This window comes from Scyliorhinus canicula, chromosome 1 (genome assembly GCF_902713615.1).
Source record: "Scyliorhinus canicula chromosome 1, sScyCan1.1, whole genome shotgun sequence".
In the NCBI taxonomy this organism is placed as follows: domain Eukaryota; kingdom Metazoa; phylum Chordata; class Chondrichthyes; order Carcharhiniformes; family Scyliorhinidae; genus Scyliorhinus; species Scyliorhinus canicula.
The window spans coordinates 120,217,343-120,241,208 of record NC_052146.1 but is presented as its reverse complement, the minus strand read 5'-3'; positions in this window follow the sequence as shown (position 1 = coordinate 120,241,208).

Here is a 23,866-nt window from a genome sequence, read left to right as displayed (position 1 = left end):
TGGGACCTCGGCGCCATAAGGCAGCAGTGTTAACCACTGCGCCACCGTGCTGCCCTTATTTAACTATTTTTAAAAGTCGTTGCAAGCTCTACTACCTACACTGTTTGAAGGAAACCATTCTAGGTAAATTAATAGCATCATAAAACACAGAAGGAGGCCATTTGGCTCATTGTTCCTGTACTGGTTTGAACTCCCCTGCTCCTTCCCGATGGCTCTTCGATGTTTTTCTTTTCAAATATATAACCAATTTTCGGAAATCTCCCTGGGTAAAAAAATATTTCTATTATTTTACTTTTTACTTTAGCTAACAGCCATAAGTAAATGCTCTCTAGTTATTGACTCATTGCCCAGTGGAAACTATTATTTTCCTTGTTAACCTCCTGAAAATCTCTCGTAATAGTGTACCATCCTGCCGGATCACCTTGTAACCTTTTCTGTTCTAGCACAATCAATACAAATTCTCATCTGTGACGGGGAAAAGAGTTTTCACAGTGCGTTCAATAAAGCAAACATGACTTTAAAAACTGAAAATCGATTCTACTCGCTGTTGTTTTTTCAGTATTCTGACATCTGAAGGAAAATCCCTTTGATTTCAGTCAGTGGGACGTCAGAAGCCACTGGGAGATACTTTGCTTGCCTGTTACAGAGTTGCTGAGGTATTTTTTGTGGTTGTCAGTACAGTGTGAGCAGCCTCTTCACTGCTCCTCCACCAGCTATTCCTGTTGCCATCCTTTCATTTTGCAAGATGTGCCATTTAACAGTTACAAAAAAAAAAATCCCAGCATGCTTCCTTGGTGGTGTTAATGGTAATATAACAGAAAATAAATGATTAGAGCAGATGGTGGACAGCAACGCTGGCAATGTAATGAGACCAGTAAACTTGGGAAGAAGTCTGTACTGTTCAATTATGTGGCAATAAGTGAAAGGAACGCATAAAGCAAGGAGACACCATTGTAAGAACTGACAATATTAACAGTCTCATAAAAGACTTCTTCCAGATTCATTAATTATTCACATAGCCCATTCCGATAATATAAATCCTTTACTGAAGCTCAATGCCACCAACCAATCAGTTTAATGAAACATATATCACTTTCCATTTGCCTAATTATTGACTCGTCTAATAATTATACTTTCAAGTATTTTATTTGTGACTTTTAAAGAAACTAACACAGCATTCGTTCTCAAACCCTTTTGAAATTAACATTCTAATACATGATCTGCCTCTGCTCTCTAGCCTCAAACGTCACTCTCAATTCTTATTGTCTTTCTTTTATCAACACCAATAAGGTCATTGCTCCCAAACTCTGCAATGACTCTGATTCCATATCCTCTCTGTCACAATGACTGCATACTCGTACATCCATACTATGCACCTCCACACATCTGGTTCTGGACCTATGTTGGCTGCAGGCTCAATTATTCCAACACAGATGTAGCCTTGCAGCATCCCATTCATAATCCTCTGCAAATGTTAACTTATTCAGAACATTGCTGTCCGTATCGTATCCCACACCAAGTCCCATTCAGCCCTTGGTTCGCTGGTTCCTGTTGACTCCCTGTCTGCACAATGCCTCCAATATAAAATTCTTCCCTTAAGTCCCTTCACCGACTGACCCTGGGCGGGATTCACCGTCGAACGATGCTGGAATTTCAAAACACGATCCTGTCGAGAATCGGTCGTGAAGCCAAAATCATGGCGGGTGCCGGACGCACGGCAGAATGCCATGTTTCGGTGCCTCGACAGCGGAGTCAATGCATTCTACTCTGTCCCTACAGTAAATGCTGTTTACATATCATTAATGGGCCTGACCCGGTATTCACCGCCATGCTCCGCCTCCACAGGTGGAATCACTGACAGCGAGTTTCACAAATGGGGAAACAGACGCTGTTGCCAATGAGGGGTAGAAAGTAGGTCGGACATGCCGACCGTGGGTTGCTGCTCCTGACACTTGCACGGCTGGCAGGGAGGAGGGACATCTGCCAGGCCCCGAGGGGGCAATGGGGGATAACCAGGCATGGACAGCCATTGCCCCAGGAGCCATCTTGCTGCACACCCCACCGTGTGCCCACCGTGGTCCCTGGTTGTGCAGTGACACCAGCAGTATGGGTGCCTTCACCCTCCACCCACCATCCCTGCACGCCACACCCCACCCCACCACCCTATCCTTCACCCTCCGCCCCACCAACTCTTCCTCCCCCCCAACTGCCTGCCACCCGCTGGCGTGGCATCACGTGACCCGCCCAAGGGCAATGTCCACAATAGCCCCTGCAGGAGAATGCTGGTCAGAGACGCAGAACATACTGCTGGCATGGGTAGCAACGGCCAATGGTACCTCTGGCAGCAGGGATGGGCGCCAGGTACCGAGGCCTCCGCAGTGCCAGGCGCCGACGGGGCCAGGGATATGGTGGGCATAATGCCAAGGGGAATGGCCGAGGATGGGTGTGCGGATGGGGGGAGGAGGGGAGATGATGGGGAAGCAGGGTCTGCAGTGCAGGCCATGGCTACTGTGTAGCCCAGTGGACCTGGTCGGGCACAGGAGTACCCACCATACTACCATATCTGACTGTCACCCCTTGCAGGCAATGAACTTTGGAATTCAACGAGGAAAGGTGACCTTCATCCAGAGCCGCCCGCCCAACAGGCCAAGGAGGAGGTGGGAAGGAGGTGCCGCATGAGGCCTTGTGTGTACCAGCAGCGCCTGTCATTTGAGGATCTACCAGACCAGGCATGCTGTCAAAGACTCTGGCTGACCAGTGGGACAATGCGACACACCTACCAAATGATGGCACACCTGGCACAGTTGATGGTTGCCCTGAACATTTATGCCATGGGGTCCTTCCAGGCGCCAAGTGGGGACCTGTCCGGAATCCCGCAGACCTCAGTGAACAGCTGCATCCGCGGCGTATATGCCCAGTCGGCACAATACATCCATTTCAATCTGGACCGAGCCCATCAGGATGCCTAGGCAGTGGATTTCACCATCATCGCTGAGATGCCCTAGGTCCAGGGGCGATCGAAGGGGTGCATGTCACTCTACGAACAACTGCAGATGACAGGCCGCTCTACACAAACCGAGAGGGGTTCCTCTCGATGAATGTGCAACTGATGTGTGACCAACTGATGCACATCATGCAAATTCTGGCCGATACCCGAGCAATGTGCACATGCCTTCATCCTGGCACACTCGATGGTTCCTGACCTCTTCGAGATACACCCTCGGCTGAGGGGTTGGCTCCTGAGCGACTGGGGTTGTCTGCTGTGGCCATGACTGATAGCCCTATCCAGAGGCCGCAGACTGAAGCGGAGACTCACTACAATGGCGCCCGTGCAGTGACCTGAACATCATTGAGCGGTGCTTTGGCCTCCTGAAGACGCGGTCCAGGTGTCTGCACCGCTATGGAGGGACCCTCCAGAATAGCGCTAGGAAAGTCTCTGATATCGTGTTGGCCTGCTGCATGCTCCACAACATCGTGCAGCAGAGGGACAATGTGTTGCAGGAGGAGGATGAACGGCAGGCCTCATCCGTCGAGCAGGATTCGGGGAGGGCGAAGATGGGCAGGTCATGGGGCCCGGCCAGGCACAGGAGTCCGCACAACTTGTGCGTCTGGGCAGACGAGCACGGGACACTCTGAATGCCTCCAGGTTCACCAACTAGGGGGCCTGGCCATTGGCATGGACATCCCAACCTACCCCCATACCCCCACTCGTCTGACCACCCTTCCCATGAACACCCTCCCTGCGCAACCCCCCCACCCTTGGCTTGGCAGTCACAGTGGGACTGGTCCACGGGATGGAGGATGATAACACCACGCTCTGAGATGAGCTCTGGTGAACCACATCGTTTTGACAATGTCTGACTCCTGCCCACAGCAGCACTTTCCACCTTCCACCTGGGCGATCCCTACGTGCAAGCTGGCCATTCCATCACACGGTCCCACTGAACCCTTGCGGTGACGGAGGTGGGGTCAGGATGTGGGGGTGCGACACTTTATACCTCCCCTCAAGGGTTGGAGCCAGGGGCAGAGCCCACACAGGCTCCAACATGCTACATTATAGGTAGTATTATACAATGGCCCATAGATGGAGCCCATATGGGCAACAGTGTAATACAGATAAGTACATGGTGAATTGTTACAGCAATACATTCACCACAGACGGGTGGAACCTCCTCCCCACTCCAGGGTACAGGATGGCCCGCCTCTCATCCACTGTGTCCAGCAGCGTCTCCAATTCTGTGTTGGTGAAACGGGGTGCCGCTCTTCTTGCTGCCATCTTGTTGGCTGGGATGAATGTGTGTGGGCAGTGGAGTGCTTATATGCATCTTGTCAGCCTCTCGCGTGTCAATTCCTACTCCGGTGAATCAGACACTGTTTTTCACTGGAGGTAGTCGTGTTCCATGTGGCGCGGGTGGCAGTACATTAACGGTTGTGGAATTGCTCTGGGAACAGCGCCAATTTCCCTGGTGTAGAACACCACCGATTCAGTCCCGGCATCAACACTTGGTTTCTGCAACGGAAAACTCCGATCGGGATTCTCTCAGCCGGGGGCCGGAGAATCCCTGCAACCGACACAAATCGCACCTTGCTGCCTGATGCTGGGACGCGATTCTCCGCAGAGCAGAGCAGAGGAGAGGATTCGGTGCCATTGGCGCTGGCGTGGTTGGTGTGGCGCCAGTCGGAGGCCGCTCTACTGGCAGCCCCCCCCCCCCCGGCGATTCTCAGCCCAGGATGTGCTGAGCAGCCGTCGTAAAAAACCCAAGTCCCGCTGGCGCCGTTCACACCTGCTCTCAGCCGGCGAGAACTCGGGTGGGGGGGGGGGGGGGCGCGGCGGGCGGCCTGTGGGGAGGGAGGGGGTCCAACTCCGGGGGGAGACTCCGATGTGGCCTGGCCTGCGATCGGGTCCCACCGATTGGCAGGCCAGCCTCTCTGGCTGGGGACCTCCTTTCTTCCGCGCCGGCCCCTGTAGCCCCGCGCCATGTTGCGTCGGGCGCGTTGAAGAGAGCCACTGCGCATGCATGCATTGGCGCTAGTGCCGTTGTGCATGCGCGAACCCCGCGGCGTTCAGTTCACGCCAGGATCAGCAGTTGGAGCGGCATGGTCTGCTCCAGTGCCGTGCTGGCCTCCTGTCGGGGCCAGAATTGCTGATCCTGAGGCCGTGTTGACGCCGTCGAGAAACGCAATGCCGTTCCGACGGCGTCAACACTTAGCCTCAGGATCACAGAATCCCGCCCCCCACCTCTTCCATTCTTACACTTTCTGTTTCTCAGACATTGACCTTTCTTGAATCTTCTGTTGCCTTTGTCATGTTCTTGGTCGCCTTTAGCCACCTGTAATTCTCCAGAATTCCCTCCCTTAGCTCCCTCTCTAGAGCTTAAAGGCTGGACCTTCTTTTCCCAGACAGTAGTGGGCCTCTGGAGTACATTGGCAACTGATGTGGTGGACTCTGACTCTCAGCATTGACTTCAAGAGTGGGCCAGACTGGTTCCAGACACGAGTAGGATTGCATCATATGGAAAGTCTTTATAGACTACATTTGGTTCATGTGATCTCCTGGATGGGTATTGATCACTGAAGAAATCAGTGAGAAATCTTCCAGAGTACTTTGGTCTTTATAGATTCATTGTCCAGCACAGAAAGAGCCCATTCGGGCCATTGAGTCAATATTGACTCTTCCATAGAGCAACTAATGCCACTCCATCTCAGCATCTTCATCTCCTTCAAGTAGAGTCATGTATATCCAGTTCCCTTTTGAAGGTAGCTGCTGATCTGTATTTACGGAGGCGGCACGGTGGCACAATGGTTAGAACTGCTGCCTCATAGTTCCAGGGACCCGAGTTCGATCCTGGCCTTAGGTGGAGTTTGCTCTTTCTCCCCATGTCTGCATGAGTTTCTTCCGGGTGCTCCGGTTTTCTCCCACAGATGTGCAGGTTAGGTGGATTGGCCATGATTAATTTCCTCTTTGTGTCCAAAAGGTTAGAGGTTAAGTTAGGTTGGGTTACTGGGTTAAGGGGATGGGGTGGAGGTCTGACCCTTGGTAGGATACCCTTTCAACGGGTCAGTGCTGACCCAATGGGCCGAATGGCCTCTTTCTGCACTGTAATGATTCTATGATTCTACCATCCTGTCAGACTCCAGCCTATAGCAACTCTCTACCTAAAAAAAGCTCCTCATCAACCCTTTGAGTACAGTTCCCCCATTCTATCCATCAAACAATAATTCTTCATCCCTGGGTTTTCTCTCTGGTTTATTTTTCTGTCCATTCATGTGTCCCTTCCCTCCGCTTCTCTCTCTCAACTTAAGATCCTCTTTCATATCCACCTCTTTGAGTCAATGTTTTGCTCAACATTTGGCTTGCCATCCATTTTGTTTGCTTGTGAGTCATCTTGGGTCACATTGTTTTCCTGACATACTTTATAAATTGTTATTATTAAAGATACAACACAGCTACAGGTTGTTGCTGTTTCCTTGTCTTTAGTGTTCACCTTTTAGATTCACACATGAAGGGCAGTCATTGGGGTGAGATATGAGGCTGGTGATATTGGTCAAACTCTTCCACCAGGAATCAACACACTTCAAGAACGGAGGTAGAGCAATTGGGGAGAAGATACAAATTATTAATCTTCTCCTTTTCACAACCACGACAGAAGGCTTAAGTTAACTAAATATCCATTAGCTGCACTGTTCTGTTGACAGAATGAATTCATGTTTCAAACTATATTTGTACAATTAACATGATCATTGCATAAAAGATAACATTTTACAAGTTTCATAAAATCTACAGTGCTCATTAAAAATGACAATTACAGGTTGCACAGTCAGTGTGTAACTCGGATCATAAAGCACTGTTGACACAATATTACATTCATCTGACATTGTTGAAGTGTAAGAGAATTTATGCTGTTTCTTCTGATAGGTAGTTCATTGCATCAAGTGACAGTGCAATTTAGGCACAGTGGTGTCGTGGTAATGTTGTTGGACTAGTAATTTAGGAGCGTAGACAAATAATCCGGAGACTAGCAAATTAAAATGTCATTGCAATTCAATGGTTAACATGCTAATTGGGGATTTGCACCCCCACCTGACTCTTACTCATAAATGTCTGACGCTCCAGTCGTGTACTGATTGAGTGCCACACAGTCAGTGAGATGTTAAAACAGGACCCGTCAACTTTCTCAGATTAAACGCTTCATGGCACTGTTTGGAAAAACCTGGGGCTGGATTGTCCGCCATCGGAATTCTCCGCATTGCCAGCAGCCCAGAGGTTTCCCGACGGCGTGGGACTGCCCCCCAACATTGAGCAGCCGGCGAAACGGAGAATCCCGACGGCGCTTTGAACCAGGACCCCCCCGCCCTCACCAGGTTGGAAAATAGCCGGGGGCCGGCGTCAATCCCGCCCCCGCCGTGTCCCGAATTCTCCACCACCAGAGATTCGGCGGGGGCGGGAATCGCGGCGCGCTGGTCGGTGGCCCCCCCTCGCCGATTCTCCGGCCCGCGATGGGCCGATGTCCCGCCGCTGTCGAGCCTCTCCCACCAGCGGGAATCAAAAAACCTACCAGACCAGCGGGACTAGCGGCACGGGTGGGCTCCGGGGTCCTGGGGGGGCCGATCTGGCCCCGGGGGGTGCCCCCACGGTGGCCTGGCCCGCGATCAGGGCCCACCGATCGGCGGGCGGGCCTGTGCCGTGGGGGCACTCTTTTCCTTCCGCCTTCACCATGGTCTTCACCATGCACCATGGCGGAGGTGGAAGTGACCCCCTCCCCTGCGCATGCGCGGGGATGACGTCAGCAGTCGCTGACGCTCCGGCGTATGCCCGGATTTAGCCCGCCGGCTAAGTCTTTTCGGTCCCGGCTGGCGTGGAGCCAAAGGCCGTCCACACCAGTCGGCGGAGTGCCAACCACTCTGGTGCGGGCCTAGCCCCTCAAGGTGAGGGCTTGGCCCCTAAAGGTGCGGAGACTTCCGCACCTTTGGGGCAGCCCGACGCCGGAGTGGTTCATGCCACTCCATCATGCCGGGACCCCCCGCGCCGCCGGGTAGGGGAGAATTCCAGCCCAGAAATCTGGTGTGGCGGGATGGAGAAACCTGCCCATGGGGGCCTGATCAATATTTATTGTTCAGCCATCATTACGATCAAACAGACCATGTGGTTATTGGTGTCTGTAGAAGTTTGCTGTCAACAAACTGACTGTCACATTGCAATATTGACTGCTCTTTAAAAGTATTTCATTGCTTGTGAAGTGCTTTGGGATGTCCTGACTTCATGAAAGGTGCTATATCAGTGCAAGTATTTCTTTTTCACTGTGGAGAGTTTGAAACTTTGAAATCAGATTCAAAATAAATGAGGAAACTGGCAAACTGGCATGAGTAAAGGTGACCCGGACGTTGTCAAATTGTCATTAAAAAGTCAAATGTTCACCGATATCCTTCAGGGAAATGGGAACCTGCTTGGACCGGGCCCGCAGGTGAGCCCAGATTCACACCAACAACTGTTAACTACTCTTTAAAGTGGTTGAGCAAGCCACTCCCTTAAGGGATGTGGGGAGCTGGCAATAAAGGCCAACCTTGCCCACAGCCTGCAAGCAAATTTAGAAAACATTTGATGCTGCGTTGAATACTGCCAGCAGGCTGGGATAAATTTTCAGCTTTAATGTTCTTGGCACAGTGTGGGAAACAATGCCAGCAAGGGTCAGGAATTCAGCAGTTCCTGTCTGGATCTATGTGCCCAAATCTCTGAATGGTGCTTCTTCTGTATGAAACATTGGGGGCACTAAGTTACAGGGTAGATTATTGGCTACTGCACTAAAAGAAAGAACTTTAATTTATATAGCGCCCTTCACCACCGCGGCATGTCCCACATTGCTTTACTGCCAATGAATTGGCAGCCAATTTTTCACACAGGAAAATCCCGGAAACAGCAATGAGATATATGGGGCGGTATTCTCCCATTGGGTGGCTAAGTGCCGACGCCGGTGTAGAAGCGGGAGTGTTTTACTCTGGCGTCGGTGCCCTTTCCGAGACCTGATTCTCCAGGCCACAATGGGATCCCTGCGTGAACCTGGCGCCGCAGGGTCCGCGCATGCGCAGTTGGCCCGGCGCCAACTAGCGCATGCGCAGTGGCCTTCTTCCCCGCGCCGGCCCCGACGCCAAATGGCGCAGGGCTACAGAAGCCAGCGCGGAGGAAAGGAGGCCCCCAGACAGAGAGGCCGGCCCGTCGATCGGTGGGCCCCGATCACAGGCCAGGCCACTACGGAGAACCCCCTGGTTCGGACCCCCCATTCCCCCCACAGGCCGCCCCCGGACCCTTCAACGCCGACGTCCTGTAGGTTCAGAGGATGTTAGAATGGCACTGGCGGGACTCGGCTTTTTGTTGACAGCCGCTCGGCTCATGCGGGCCAGAGAATCGGCACGCTGGCCCTTGCCGGAGAGTCAGCGCATACCCCTACCAGCACCTCGCCAACCATGCCAGCCCCAGTGGCGCCGATTCTTCGCTCTGCAGAGAATCGCGTGCCGGCATCGGGGCAGCGTGGCGCGATTCGCGCGGCCCGCCAGCGATTCTCCGGCCCGGCGAGGGTCAGAGAATTCCGCCCATGACCTGTTCATTTATTTTAATGATATTGATTGAGGGATAAATATTGGCAGGGCACTGTTCCTGTTCAAAATAGTGCCATATGGAATCTTCTACATCTTCCTGAGAAGGTACACCTGGCCTTGTTTTAATGTGTCATTCAAAAGATGCCAATCAAGCTGCTGATAAATTTAAAATTCATGTGAATTTATCTGCATATCTCAAATTTAAAATTGAGTTTCCTGTCTCCATCTCATGACAACCCAAACCAGTTTTCAATCAACGAAGTAGTTTTTTATGTAACTGCTGTAAAGGAAACACAACACATTTGTGGTGCTATGATTTTTAACTTCATGCTGGTATAAAAATATGCGCCTATAAATGTAAAAATACTGAGGTTAAATTCAGGCTCACTCAGTGTGTAACATTCTCATTAACTACAACTTCCACAAAATGTCACACTTAAAACATCCTTGACGTGCTTGTGAGGTGAATTGGACATTCTGAATTCTCCCTCTGTGCACCCGAACAGGCGCCGGAGTGTGGCGGCTAGGGCATTTTCACAGTAACTTCATTGCGGTGTTAACGTCAGCCTACTTGTGACAATAAAGATTATTATTATTTACCATCTGCAGAATGTTGATAAAGATTAAATGAAGCTGGTCGTCATATTCTGCTGGCAACTGTTTTTGCTTGTATGTCTAGCTCTGTAATCTCTGTCAAAGGAGCACGTGTGGACACTGCGAGTGCAGATTAAACCCTTTAGCCTTATACTCCTCTCCTGCCCTGCAGCAGTTGCGGTACCCACACCGCATGGACAGCAGAAGTTCGAGAAAGCTACTTAACTAAGAATGTGCAAACTCCACACGGACAGTGACCCAGAGCCGGGATCGAACCTGGGGCCTCAGCGCCGTGAGGCAGCAGTGCTAACCACTAGGCCACCATGCTGCCCGTATAACAACACTCTTAATGATGTCAATTTTATCTTTTAGATGTGGTGTTGAAACCTCTTTGGAGTGGGGTTTAAATCCAAAACCTTTGGACTCGGAGCAAGGGTACGGCCCATTGAGACAAGGCGAGGGAGGGATCGAGAGAGAGGGAGAGATGAAATAAAAAGAGAAAATGTTGGAAAAAGAGCTGGAGGGGAGAGATGCTAAATCAAGCAAAGCTTTTTGCCTCAGTCATTGCGAATTAGATCCAGAACTATTAAACAATGCAAACTATTGGATAATGAGCCTGGGCTTCCCTCGGCAATAATTTGTTGAATCAATATTTAACTTTAAAATAAATCACTCAGAAAGAAGCTGCGCCAAGGATTTGAAATACATTTTGCTGGTTTAAAATTGGCAAATGGTTTATAAGGATATGGGAATGATTGTTGGCCAATAGTAATGCTTCCATAGGTTTTGGAAGAGTCAGTAAAAAGAGGCCTGTGGCTGTATTGAGGAAGTCAGATCAAACCGCGGGAAGCGGAAAGGTGTCTTGAAATTTATTTCCACAGTGCCTGATTGTCGGGCACAAAGCCCTGTCATAAACCAAAAGGTGCCGCCCTCCTCTTCTCAGACAGCAGGTTGTGGGTTCAAATCACACTGAGGGACTGCCGCATTGTCAGAGTTGTCGTCTTTTGCACGAGATATCAAACTAAGTCTGCCCTCTCAGGTGGGTGCAAAAGAAAAGCAAGGCTTCCCCATGTCCTGGCCAATATCTATTCCTCATTCAACATCTGGTCATAATCATACAGCTGATTACGGGATCTTGCTGTGTGTAAATCTGACTGCTCTTCAAAGCTACTTTGTTGGCTGCTACACTTTGGGACTGATGTGACCATCAATTCACTAGACACACGATTGGAAGTAAACTGTGGTTTTAATAGTCTTACAACTAAGCCAGCCTGCGACCAGAGGAACTGAGAGCAGGCTTACGGCTCCAGCACTTTATACTTCCGGTTAGTGGGAGGAGCCATGGGCGGAGCCAAGGGTGGAGCCCAGTACAAACTCCTCATCTCCCCCTATGGGCAGAGCTGCGCAACGGCTCACATACAGAGCCCACAAGGACACAATACAACGCAATGCAATACAATGTGAATTACAATGCAGTATAATTCACCACAGGGACGTCCTGTGATTGTGAAAGGCACTCAATAAATACAAGTCTTTCTTTCCAGAATATGCTTGTTTTTTTTTTCCGTAGCGAAAGTGACAAAGAAATCATGCTAGGTTTATACAGTCTCAGATTCCAAATTCTAGTTTTATTCATTTTATCATTTTATTGCATTGTTTCTCAGCTTTTCCAAGCAGGCTCAACCTACTGTATTGCTCTTTGTGTGAATTATGAACACTTATTCGAGCAATTAGCGCCCATTTGATATTTTATCGGGAGCACTTGTAAAAAGCCGCATCTAGCATCGCACGCCATTGGGTCCCCCGGGTACCTTCTATGCTACACAAGCACTCCTTTCTATTTGCTTAATGATACAGTCATTATTACTGTGCAACAACAGAGAAGAGATCAGAACACGAGAACAGGTCTGATGCTAACTAATTACAACAAAATAATCAGAAATTATGATATGTTTATACAGTCTGTGATTGCCTGGTCTTGCCACCTTCATATTGGCACCAGGTTTACAGTAAAATCCATTTCAGTTTCTCCGGCTTGTATATCTATTGGGGTATAAGTAATATAGTGGCTATGTTACTGGAACATCAAACAGGGGGCGGGATTCGCTCAGCCCAGGGCCGGGCCAGAGAATCCCCGTGACCAGGGCGAATTGCGCCACGCCGCTGCCATGCAATTCTCTGCAGAGCGGAGAATCGGCGCCATTGGTTGGCGCCTTGGTTGGCACGGTGCCAGTCGGGGGCCGCTCTACACGGCTGACCTGCTGATTCTCAGCCCGGGATGGGCCAAGAGGCCGTTGTAAAAAAGCCGTGTCCAGCCGGCACCGTCCACACCTGCTCTCAGCCGGCGGGAACTCGGCGTGGAAGGGTCCGGGGGCGGCCTGTGGGGGTGGAAGGGAGGTCCGACACCGGAGGGGGCTTGCCTCCGATGTGGCCTGGCCTGCAACTGAGGCGCACCAATCGGTGGGCCGGCCTCTCTGGCTGGCGGCCTCCTTTCTTCCGCTCCGACCCCTGTAGTCCTGCACCATGTTGCGTCAGGGCCGGCGCGTTGAAGGAAGCCACTGCGCTTGCGCGCGTTGACGCTGGTGCCACTGCGCATGCGCGGATCCGCGGCACCCATTTGATGCTGGGATCAGCAGCGGGAGTGGCGTGAACCGCTCCAGTGCCGTGCTGGCCCCCTGTAGGGGTCAGAATTGCTGATCCTGGGGCCGGGTCGACGCCATCGAGAAACGCGACGGCGTTTCCGACGGCGTCAACACTTAGCCTCAGGATCACAGAATCCCGCCCAGGAACTTCAATACCCAAAAGCAGGTGGGTTTGAACGAGGTGGGTAGCATAAATGGAAATCACCTCAAACATGAGTCCAACCAGCCTCGAACACACCACATTTTAGTTTTAGCAGAGGTAGGGCAGGAGAAAGGTTGCCCCCAAGAAGCACATCACTTATTTAACTATTATAGTGAGGCTACATGGATAAGATTGTATCAGCGTCTGAGGCTCAATGCCGCTGGTTGTGTTTCCCAGGCCTCGGGAACATCAACATTTAAAGGTTGGCGAGGACTCCTCCTTGGAATAGGTAAGTGCCTTTACACCAGTGCTTGTGGCAGTGCCGCGATTTTGCCGTCGGAACTTATTCTCCACCCAATCACGTTTCCCAATTCCAGATTCGGCCAACGGAGAATCCTGCCTGGAGTGTTTTGTGATGTTATCGCTGCTGGCTCGAAGATGTATTCTGGCTGCAAAAGATCACACTCTCTCCCTCCTCTCCAATTGTCATTCTATCACTCCCGTGCCAAATCACTCTGCCTGGAGCTCTAAAGCACCTCTAGGCCAACTGAAACCTTTAGATGTCTCATCATATAGGTGTGGTAGTCGGTATTAGGGGTATTACGGTACCTAGGTTGGAGGTACCTGATGCTGTAAGATCATTGGTGTTGGTGGTACCTGATACTGTAAGATCATTGGTGAAGCCGGCCTGCGGGTTCCGCCCAGTAAGGCGGAGTATAAGAGTCTGTGTTTCCCTAGCTGCTGCATTCTGTGCCTGCGCTGCTGGGGGAAACATCTAGTTCAATGAAGCCTTCAATTGTCCTACAATCTTGCTTTGGGAGTTATTGATCGTGCATCAGTATATTGAACTAGATTTGAAGAATGGAACTCCGCATCAAGCAACTCAGCCCCAAGGTGGCAAACTCAGCGGCGACCTTTAAACACTGGCTGCTGTGTTTCAACGGATACATCAGGACGGCCACAACTACACCCATGGAGAACCAGAAACTTCAAGTTCTCCACTCAAGGGTGAGCCCAGAAAGCTACACGCTCATCAAAGACGCGGACGGTTTCGAGGCCGCGATGACCCTGTTGAAAGGACACTACATCCGCCCAATAAATCAGCCCGGGATCTTCTAACTACCAGGCGACAAATTCCGGAGGAATCACTAGACGAATTCGACCGCGCACTGCTGGTACTAGGTAGGAACTGTGACTGTCCGCAAGTTTCAGCCAACGACCACACCGAACTTTTAATCCGGGATTCCTTCGTTGCAGGAATGCTGTCCTCCCAGATCCGCCAGCGGCTGCTGGAAAAAGAGACGCTAAGTCTCAAGGAGGCACAGGCCCTCGCAAGCTCCTTCGACATAGCCTCCCGCAGTGCTTGAGTGTATGTCTCCGACCGCACAGCAGCCCCATGGGCAGTGTGGACCCCACCTGCAGCCGATTCTGACGCATCCCCCAACCCGCCACAAGCGTGTGCCGCGCGGCTGCCAGGCAACCACGGGGAGCACCGATGTCACTTTTGCGGGCAAGCCAAGCACCCCCGGCAATGCTGCCCGGCCCGCTCGCAACTTGGAAGGGCTCTGGAAAAAAGGGGCATTTTGTGGCTGTATGCCAGGCCCGGGCTGTTGCCACTGTCTCCGGGGGCGAACCAGGACCGCCGCCATTACTCTCATTGCAGGACATGTGCGGCCCGTGGGCGCCGCCATCTTGTTCCCCAGGGACCACGTGCGATTCATGGGCACCGCCATCTTGCCCACCCCCAGCTATGTGCGACCCGTGGGTGCCGCCATCTTGGCTGGAGTCTCAAGATCCCGATTCGGATGACCGCACACCGCCCGAGGAATCCCACCAGCTTCTGCCACGACTCGCCGCGGTGACTCTGGACGAGTCTCGGCCCCGACCTCTTTCGACCGCTACGACGACTGTACTCATCAACGGACATGAGACATCCTGCCTAATTGACTCCGGGAGCACAGAGAGCTTTATACACCCCAACACGGTGAGGCGCTGCTCCCTCCCAACACACCCAGTTAACCAGAGAAACTCCCTGGCCTCTGGGTCTTACTCTGTAGAGATCAAGGGGTACTGCATAGCTAACCTCACAGTCCAGGGAAGAGAGTTTAAGAATTTCCGACTCTACGTCCTCCCTCACCTCTGCACTGCCACACCCCTGGGATTGGACTTCCAATGTAACCTCCAGAGCTTAACCTTTCAATTTGGTGGCCCTATAACCCCCCTCACTGTCAGCAGTCTCGCGACTCTCAAGGTCGACCCACCTTCCCTTTTTGCAAACCTCACCCCTGATTGCAAACCCGTCGCCACCAGGAGCAGACGGTACAATGCCCAGGACCGGACTTGCATTAGGTCAGAAGTCTAGGGGTTACTGAAGGAAGGTATTATCGAGGCTAGCAACAGTCGCTGGTTAGCTCAAATAGTGGTTGTAAAGGCTGGGGAGAAGCACAGGATGGTCATCGATTATAGTCAGACCATCAACAGGTATACGTAGCTCGACGCGTTCCCTCTCCCCCGCATATCTGATTTGGTCAATCAGATTGCACAATACAAGGTCTTTTCCACGGTGGACCTCAAGTCCGCCTACCACCAGTTCCCCATTCGCCCAGACGACTGCAAATGCACTGCATTAGAAGCAGATGGGCGGTTCTACCACTTCCTAAGGGTTCTCTTCGGTGTCACAAATGGGGGTGTCGGTCTTCCAACGGGAGATGGACCGAATGGTTGACCGGTACGGTTTGTGGGCCACGTTTCCATACCTTGACAATGTCACCATCTGCGGCCATGACCAGCAGGACCACGACACCAACCTCCGCAAATTTCCCCATGCTGTCAGTCTCCTTAACCTGACCTATAACAAGGAGAAATGTGTATTCAGCACCGACTGTCTAGCCATCCTCGGCTACGTAGTGCACGACGGAGTCATAAGCCCTGCCCCCGAACGCATGCGCCCCCTCATGGAGTTACCCCTCCCACACTGCTCCAAGGCCCTGAAACATTGCCTGGGGGTTTTTTTATATTATGCCCAGTGGGTCCCCAATTACGCAGACAAGGCCAGCCCACTAATCCAATCCACGGTTTTCCCCCTGTCGGCAGAGGCCCGCCAGGCCTTCAGTCGCATAAAGGCCGACATCGCAAAGGCCATGATGCACGCAATCGATGAATCCCTTCCCTTCCAAGTCGAGAGCAATGCATCTGACGTGGCTCTGGTGGCCACACGCAACCAAGCAGACAGGCCCGTGGCCTTCTTCTCACGCACCCTCAATGCCTCCGAAATCCGCCATTCCTCCGTTTAAAAGGAGGCCCAAGCCATAGTAGAAGCGGTGCGGCATTGGAGGCATTACCTGGCCGGCAGGAGATTCACGCTCCTCACTGACCAACGGTCGGTAGCTTTCACATTCGATAATGCACATGGGGCAAGATAAAGAACGATAAGATATTACAATGGAGGATCAAGCTCTCCACCTACAACTACGAGATTTTGTATCGTCTCGGGAAGCTAAATGAGCCTCCTGATGCCCTATCCCGCGGCACATGTGCCAACGCGCAAGTGGACCAACTCCGGATCCTCCATGATGACCTCTGCCACCCGGGGGTCACAAGTTTCTTCTATTTTATCAAAACCCGCAACCTGCCTACTCCATCGAGGAGGTCAGGACCGGCACCAGGAACTGCCACATCTGCGCGGAGTGCAGGCCGCACTTCTACAGGCCAGAGAAAGCGCACCTGGTAAAGGATTCCCACCCCTTTGAATGCCTCAGCATGGACTGCAAAGGGCCCCTTCCCTCCACCGACCGCAACACGTACTTCCTGAACGTGATTGACGAGTACTCCCGGTTCCCGTTCGCCATCCCCTGTCCCGACATGACCGCTGCCACTATCATTAAAGCCCTCCACAGCATCTTTACCCTGTTTCAGTTTCCCCGTCTACGTCCACAATGATAGGGGGTCCTCCTTCATGAGCGATGAACTGCATCAATTCCTGCTCAGCAAGGGCATTGCCTCAAGCAGGATGACCAGTTATAACCCCCGGGGTAACGGACAGGTGGAGAGGGAGAACGGAACGGTCTGGAAGACCATCCTACTGGCCCTATGGTCCAGGAATCCCCCAGTCTCCCACTGGCAGGAGGTCCTCGCCAATGCACTCCACTCCATTTGATCATTACTGTGTACCACGACCAACGAAACACCTCATGAACGTCTCCTTGTCTTCTCTAGGAAGTCCTCCTCCGGGACCTCGCTCCCAACCTGGCTGGCAGCTCCTGGACCCATTCTGCTCTGCAAACACATGCGGGTGCACAAGTCGGACCCGCTGGTCGAGAGGGTACACCTCCTTCATGCTAACCCTCAGTACGCCTATGTGGCGTACCCCGACGGCCGGCAGGATACAGTCTCCCTCCGGGACCTGGCGCCCTCTGGACCGCCACCCACTCCCCCCCTCACCAACCCCACCCACCCTCCCACTGGCGCACTCCATGCCTGCCCCTTCCCAGGGGGATTGGTCCTTCCACTGGCCCCACCCAGGGATGATGAAGCTGAAGAAACCACGCTCCCGGAGTCACAGATGTCCGAGCCGCCACCTGCATCACTGCTGAAACTGTGACAAGGGCCCCCGATCGCCTAATAGCTTCATTATGAAATGTACCTGTAAATAATTTGTGTGACATGTAAAAGGCAAAACACTGTACCACCGACAGGTACCGCCATAACCTCCACCACTGTATAACGTGAGACCACCACCCCCGCCGGACTCTTTTTTTAAAAACAGGGTGTGAATGTGGTAGTCGGTATTAGGGGTATTACGGTACCTAGGTTGGAGGTACCTGATGCTGTAAGACCATTGGTGTTGGATGTACCTGATACTGTAAGATCATTGGTGAAGCCTGCCTGCTGGTTCCACCCAGTAAGGCGGAGTATAAGAGTCTGTGTTTCCCGACTACTGCATTCTGTACCTGTGCTGCTGGGGGAAACATCTAGTTCAATAAAGCCTTCAATTGTCCTACAATCTCGCTTTGGGAGTTATTGATCGTGCATCAATCGGCCTCTTTGTTGAACTGCAGCAGCCCGAGTCTTGAAGTTGCTCTCATAATGCTGTTAGGTCGGGAATCCCATGATTTTGCCCCAGTGACGATAAAGGAATGGTCCATGGCAGGTTGGTAGGTGACTTGGAGGGGAGGTTGGAGATGAGAGTGTTCACATGTATCTGTTTCCCTTGTCACTCATGGTGGCAGAATTCAGGGATTCGGAGATGTGACTGACGAAGACTTGAAGGATGGTGGGATGAGTGATCAATCCGTTCTGAGAAGCCAGGCCTATCAGTAAAAGCTGAATGCCTCCATTATAACAAGCACTCAATTTTTAATCAGGGTTTATCCGTCTTTCCCAGGACTCGGGGAAACTTTGTGGCGAAAAGGAGGCAAAGAAGGGAAGATCCAATCAGATAAGTGTCCCCAGGTCCAACAATCTAATGCTGTAGACCCCCACAGCATCTCCATGATTTCTCCTTCCCTAAAAGATCCCATTCTCTCTCTCCCTCCACTGAAATCCGTTTTGCCCCCCACCAATATCCCTCTCTCTCTCCCCCACTGTGATCTCTCTTCCCACCTCATTCGCTCTCTCTCCCCCACCAAAGTCTCTTCCTCCCCATCATGATTGTCCTTCACCATCACCACCATTCCCTTCCCCCCCACAAGCCCGGTTTCCATCACCACTGTTCTCCTCCCCCCACGACCCTTGTCTCCATCACCACCATGCCTCTCCCGCACAACCCCTGTCACCATCACCACCATTCCCCTCCCCCACGACCCCTGTCTCCATCCCCACCACCATGCTCCTCCCCCACAACTCCTGTCACCATCACCACCATTCCCCTCCCCCCACAACCCCTGTCACCATCACCACCATTCCCCTCCCCCCACGACCCCTGTCTCCATCACCACCATTCCCCTCGCCCCACGACCCCTGTCACCATCACCACCATTCCCCTCGCCCCACGACCCCTGTCACCATCACCACCATTCCCCTCCCCCCACGACCCCTGTCTCCATCCCCACCACCATGCTCCTCCCCCACAACTCCTGTCACCATCACCACCATTCCCCTCCCCCCACAACCCCTGTCACCATCACCACCATTCCCCTCCCCCCACGACCCCTGTCTCCATCACCACCATTCCCCTCGCCCCACGACCCCTGTCACCATCACCACCATTCCCCTCGCCCCACGACCCCTGTCTCCATCACCACCATTCCCCTCGCCCCACGACCCCTGTCTCCACTGATTTTGTCTGATGGACTGAGTGTTTGCAACATTTTCTGTTTTTATTTCAAGCCCAGGTCTGCCTGTCACTCACACATCCTGGTTTCAGTGGGTGTGCTGTGTCAGTTGGAATGAATTCCATATGGCAGCAGGGACGATAGGCCTTTCCAAATGACAGGGCTTGCCAATCGATTAGAGAAAGGTGGAGTGACCACTGTCAGGAACTCAGTCCTCCCCTTCTGGCGAGTGAAGGGCAAACTTGACAGGCTCCTTCCAGCGTGGGAGGTGAGGGAGAATTTTAAAGCATGATTTTACTTCCGCTGCTTCTCTCTCTCTCTCTCTGTGCAAACACGCGCTTCATTCCTTCAATTGGAAGAGGGCAATTAACAGTTGATGAAAGCTTTGGTTAGACCCCCATCCAGAGTCCTGTGTTCAGCTCTTGGCATAGCAGCAAGAATTAACCTAAAATCAAAATGGAGTAATTGATGAGAGCAGTTTATATAGACTAGGATTGCATTGCCTCGTGTGGAGAAGATTAAAGTGTCATCTAACTGATGTGCTTAAAATGAGGAATGGGTAGGGAAGAGATGCTGGGCAGAATTCTCCATCAGCCAACGGTGAAATCTGGAAAAGCAATTGGGTTGGGAATAGGTTCCAACACCAAAATCGCGGAGGGCAGCAATTTGACCCCAAACCGCAATTCTCCATTGCCTCGACAGGGGCGCCAATGCATTTTGGAACCCACATACCGTAAACATCGTTTGCACATCATTAGCGGGCCTGACCCGTTATTCTCCGGGACCTCCGCGATTCTCCACCTCCAATAGGCCAAATTCCCGTACCAGCCTCCCCGGACAGGCGCCGGAAGGTGGCGACTAGGGGCTTTTCACAGTAACTTCATTGAAGCCTACTCGTGACAATAAGCGATTTTCATTTCATTTTCATTTCATTCATTTCAATTGCGGACAGCGCAGTTCACTTGTGCTTTTAAAAATCGTGAAACCGGCATTGTGGCTGATGAGGGAGAGACAGGGGGCAGGACACAGAGAGCCTCGACTGTGGGCCGGGCTGGTCACCGGCCGGGCTGGCTGGGGTGGGGGGGGGGGGCCCAGCCAGGCCGGGTGGGTGACGGGGAATGGGCCAAGAGGGCAGGGGGCTCCCCACGGGACTGCGGTGGTGTCTAGGCATGGACCGCCATTGCCGCGGCCTCCAAGGCAGACCTCTTGCTGCACACCCCACTGACCACCCACCTTAGACCCTGGTTTCGAAGAGTGATACCGGCCATGCAGGTGCCAACCGCCGGTGGGGCATCACACGGCCCACTCAAGGGCAACACCCACAGAAGCCTCTACAACAGCCCCTAACGCTGGCCAGGCCAGCAACAGCTGACAGTACCCCTGACATCAGGAATGGGCGCCAGGGCCAAGGTGCTAGGCAACAACGGGGCCAATGGTGCGGAGATCAGGGGAATCATGCGGGGACAGAGCCCACAGTGCCAATCGGGGCCACTGTGTAGCCCGGTGGACCTGGTTGGGCAAGGGTGTATGCACCATGCCAACCTTTCAACATTTCACCCCCTGCAAGCAATGGATATTGGAATTTAACCAGCAATGCTGGCCTTCCTGTCAGTCGCTGCAGCCCTGGGGGATGCCCTGTGGCTGTACAAGCTGAAGCTGGTCGAGGAGGAGGAAGTTGCAGCAGCGGAGTGTATAGCAGCGGAGCGTGTAGCAACTGAAGAGGAGTTAGCCACTGAGGATGGAGAGCTGGCCGCTGAACAGGCTGACTGGGAGGAGGAGGTGCAAAGGTGGCACTGCATGAGGCCTCGCATGTACCGGCAGCACCTGTCATTTGAGCACCTGCAGATGACAGGCCGCTCTACACCAACCAATGAACATACAGCTGATTTGTGACCATCAGCTGCGCATCAAACACATCCGTGCCCAACACCTGGGCCTTCATCCTGGCACACTCAATGATTCCTGACATTTTTGAGACGCCCCCCACCCCCTCCCTTCCTGGGTGACAGTGGTATCCGAAGGGGTTGTGGCTCATAACTCCTACCTAGAGGCCACAGACCAATGCAGAGACCCACTACAACAACCGCCCATGCAGCGACCAGGTGTGTGATCGAGCGGTACTTTGGTCACCTGAAGATGTGGCCAGGTTCACGAACACCGCATCCTACCCCAGCCCCCACCCCCCACCCCCCCACTCCCCCCAAGCCCCCGGCCAACCTTCCCCCCCCCCCCCGAAACGCCTCCCCTTGATGCATAGTATGGACAGCCTAGTTAAACCTATTCACGTTGTTAGACATATCATGATGTATAAAGTTAAAAGATTTATGTTGTTTGTAAACAAATCTTTTGTTTTCTGCGGAAGGGGGATGTGGTGATATGGCTTTAAGCAGTATCATAGATGGCTGGATGTGCGACCTCCCACCAGCAGGTGGTGGTACAGGCGCACCATGAGATCTCAAGACAGTGGTCATGTGACAGGCACTCCAATATAAGTGGGTGTACATCCGGCCATCAATAGGTGGTTGTAAGATGCACAAGTGAGCAGTCGTGCTAGGTGTAGTTCCAGAGGAGTACAAAGAAACACCGTGATAACTTGCTCTGTAACAGATCACTATCTGACCACGGGTGATTCAATAAAGTTCCTGGTCTGGACAAGTCAAGTCATTTGGTAGATTCCTTGCTAGACACCAAACATCGAACACAGCACTCTGGGCTGGTGGAGGGTGTTGGAGACAGCTGTGACGGGAAATCTGTCCCATCCTCACAGTTGAGCTCTAGAGCTGCTTGGGTCTCAGGTCCATGGCTTGCATCCATGCTGTTCTCCTCATCACTGCCTAGCACCCGGCACTCCGGCTGTGACACTGGCTGAGGGTGGGGTCACCAGATGGACCAGCCCATCACCAGCATGTCCTGCTAAACACAGGACAAAATGCATGATCAGATTGTGGACCGGGGCTTGGGTGGGGGGGGGGGGGGGGGGGGGAGCAGGGTTCCCCCCCCCTCCAGTTTTCTCCCGCTCCCGACGGTTGTGGGTAGCTTTCTCCTGCGGGGGGGAACAGAAAATGCACAGTGTTAGACAGTCCGACGCATGCAGCCCAGGGATTGGGTTGCTGGTGGCCTCAGTGGCCAGGGCACCCGGCCATGGTGGCCGGTATGGGTGCTGAAATGTAGTGCAAGGTGGGGGTTCGGCCACCCTCCGAATGGGGGTAGGGAGGTTGGGGGGGGGGGGGGGGGGGGTAGGTTTACGGATGTGTGACACGGGGATACGTACAAGGGGCACAGTGCTGCCTACTCACCCTGGCCACCCTGAGGAGGTTGTGCAGTTGTTTTACAGCACTGCACAATCGGGGCCCACCACTCTGCGGGTTGGCCTCTCTGGCTGGCGGCCTCCTTTCTCCCGCGACGGCCCCTGTAGTCCTGCGCCATGTTGCGTCGGCGCCGGTGCATTGAAGGAAGCCACTGTGCATGCACGCCTTGGCGCCAGTACCACTGCGCATGCGTGGATCCCGCGGCGCCCATTTAACGCTGGGATCAGCAGCTGGAGCGGCGTGAACCACTCTGTGCCGTGCTGGTCCCCTATAGGGGCCAGAATTGCTGATCCTGAGGCCGTGTTGACGCCATCGATAAACGCGACGGCGTTCCCGACGGCGTCAACACTTAGCCTCAGGGTCGCAGAATCCCGTCCTATATTGGGGCAGCCATTAGCACACAGGTTGTGAAAGTTCAGGGGAGCATACAAAACAGGTACAAAATGCTGTCAATCAATGTGCAATACTCCAGCTCCTGCCCTCTCTTAACCTCACATAGCGGAACATACATTTAGCAAGGGAGGGGGAGGGAGGGGGAGGGAAGGGGAGGGAGGGGTCCCTCCCTGCCACTTTCCTCCTTTTTTAAAGGTATCATCAACTGCTTCGAGGTTGATTGATTTTTTTTCTGTTGTTCCAATTCCACAAGTGAATGCTGCTTTCTATTTCTAATTCTACAAGGAGGCGGTGGGATAGTAGTATTGTCACTGGACTTGTAAACCAGAGACCCAGAGTAATGCTCTGGGGACCCAGGTTCAAATACCACCGCTGAAATTTGAATTCAATAAAAATCTGGAATTAAAAATCTAATGATGACCATGAAACAATTGTCAGAGGAAATCTGTCGTTCTTACCTGTTCTGACTGATATGTGTGACTCCAGACCCATATGTGTTTGACTCTTAATTGCTCCCTGGCACAGGGAGCATAAATGCTGGCACAGCCTGCAATGCCCAGGTCCCATGAACAAATAAAAAATGTGACATGAGAGATATTGAAGGACTCCATGCTGACTTTAAGGCTTGAGCATAAAAGCATTTGCTGCATTCCCCCATTCAATGATGTTCCGCTCAAATACAAGACGATTTGGAGAATGGACAGAGGTTATGCAGAGCAGTACAAACTGCTGGAAGCAGGAGGAGAAGGTGCGGATAGGGGCTCTCAACAGTTGGCCATATCTGCCCAGCATGTTCAGGAAATGATTCTCCAACCTGAAGACATTGGCTGCTGGCTACTTCGACTTCCAAAAAGTTTTTAACAAGATGTGGCACAAGAGGTTTCTCTAAGAGAGAAAGTTCTCTGGCATTAGTGGTACTATAAT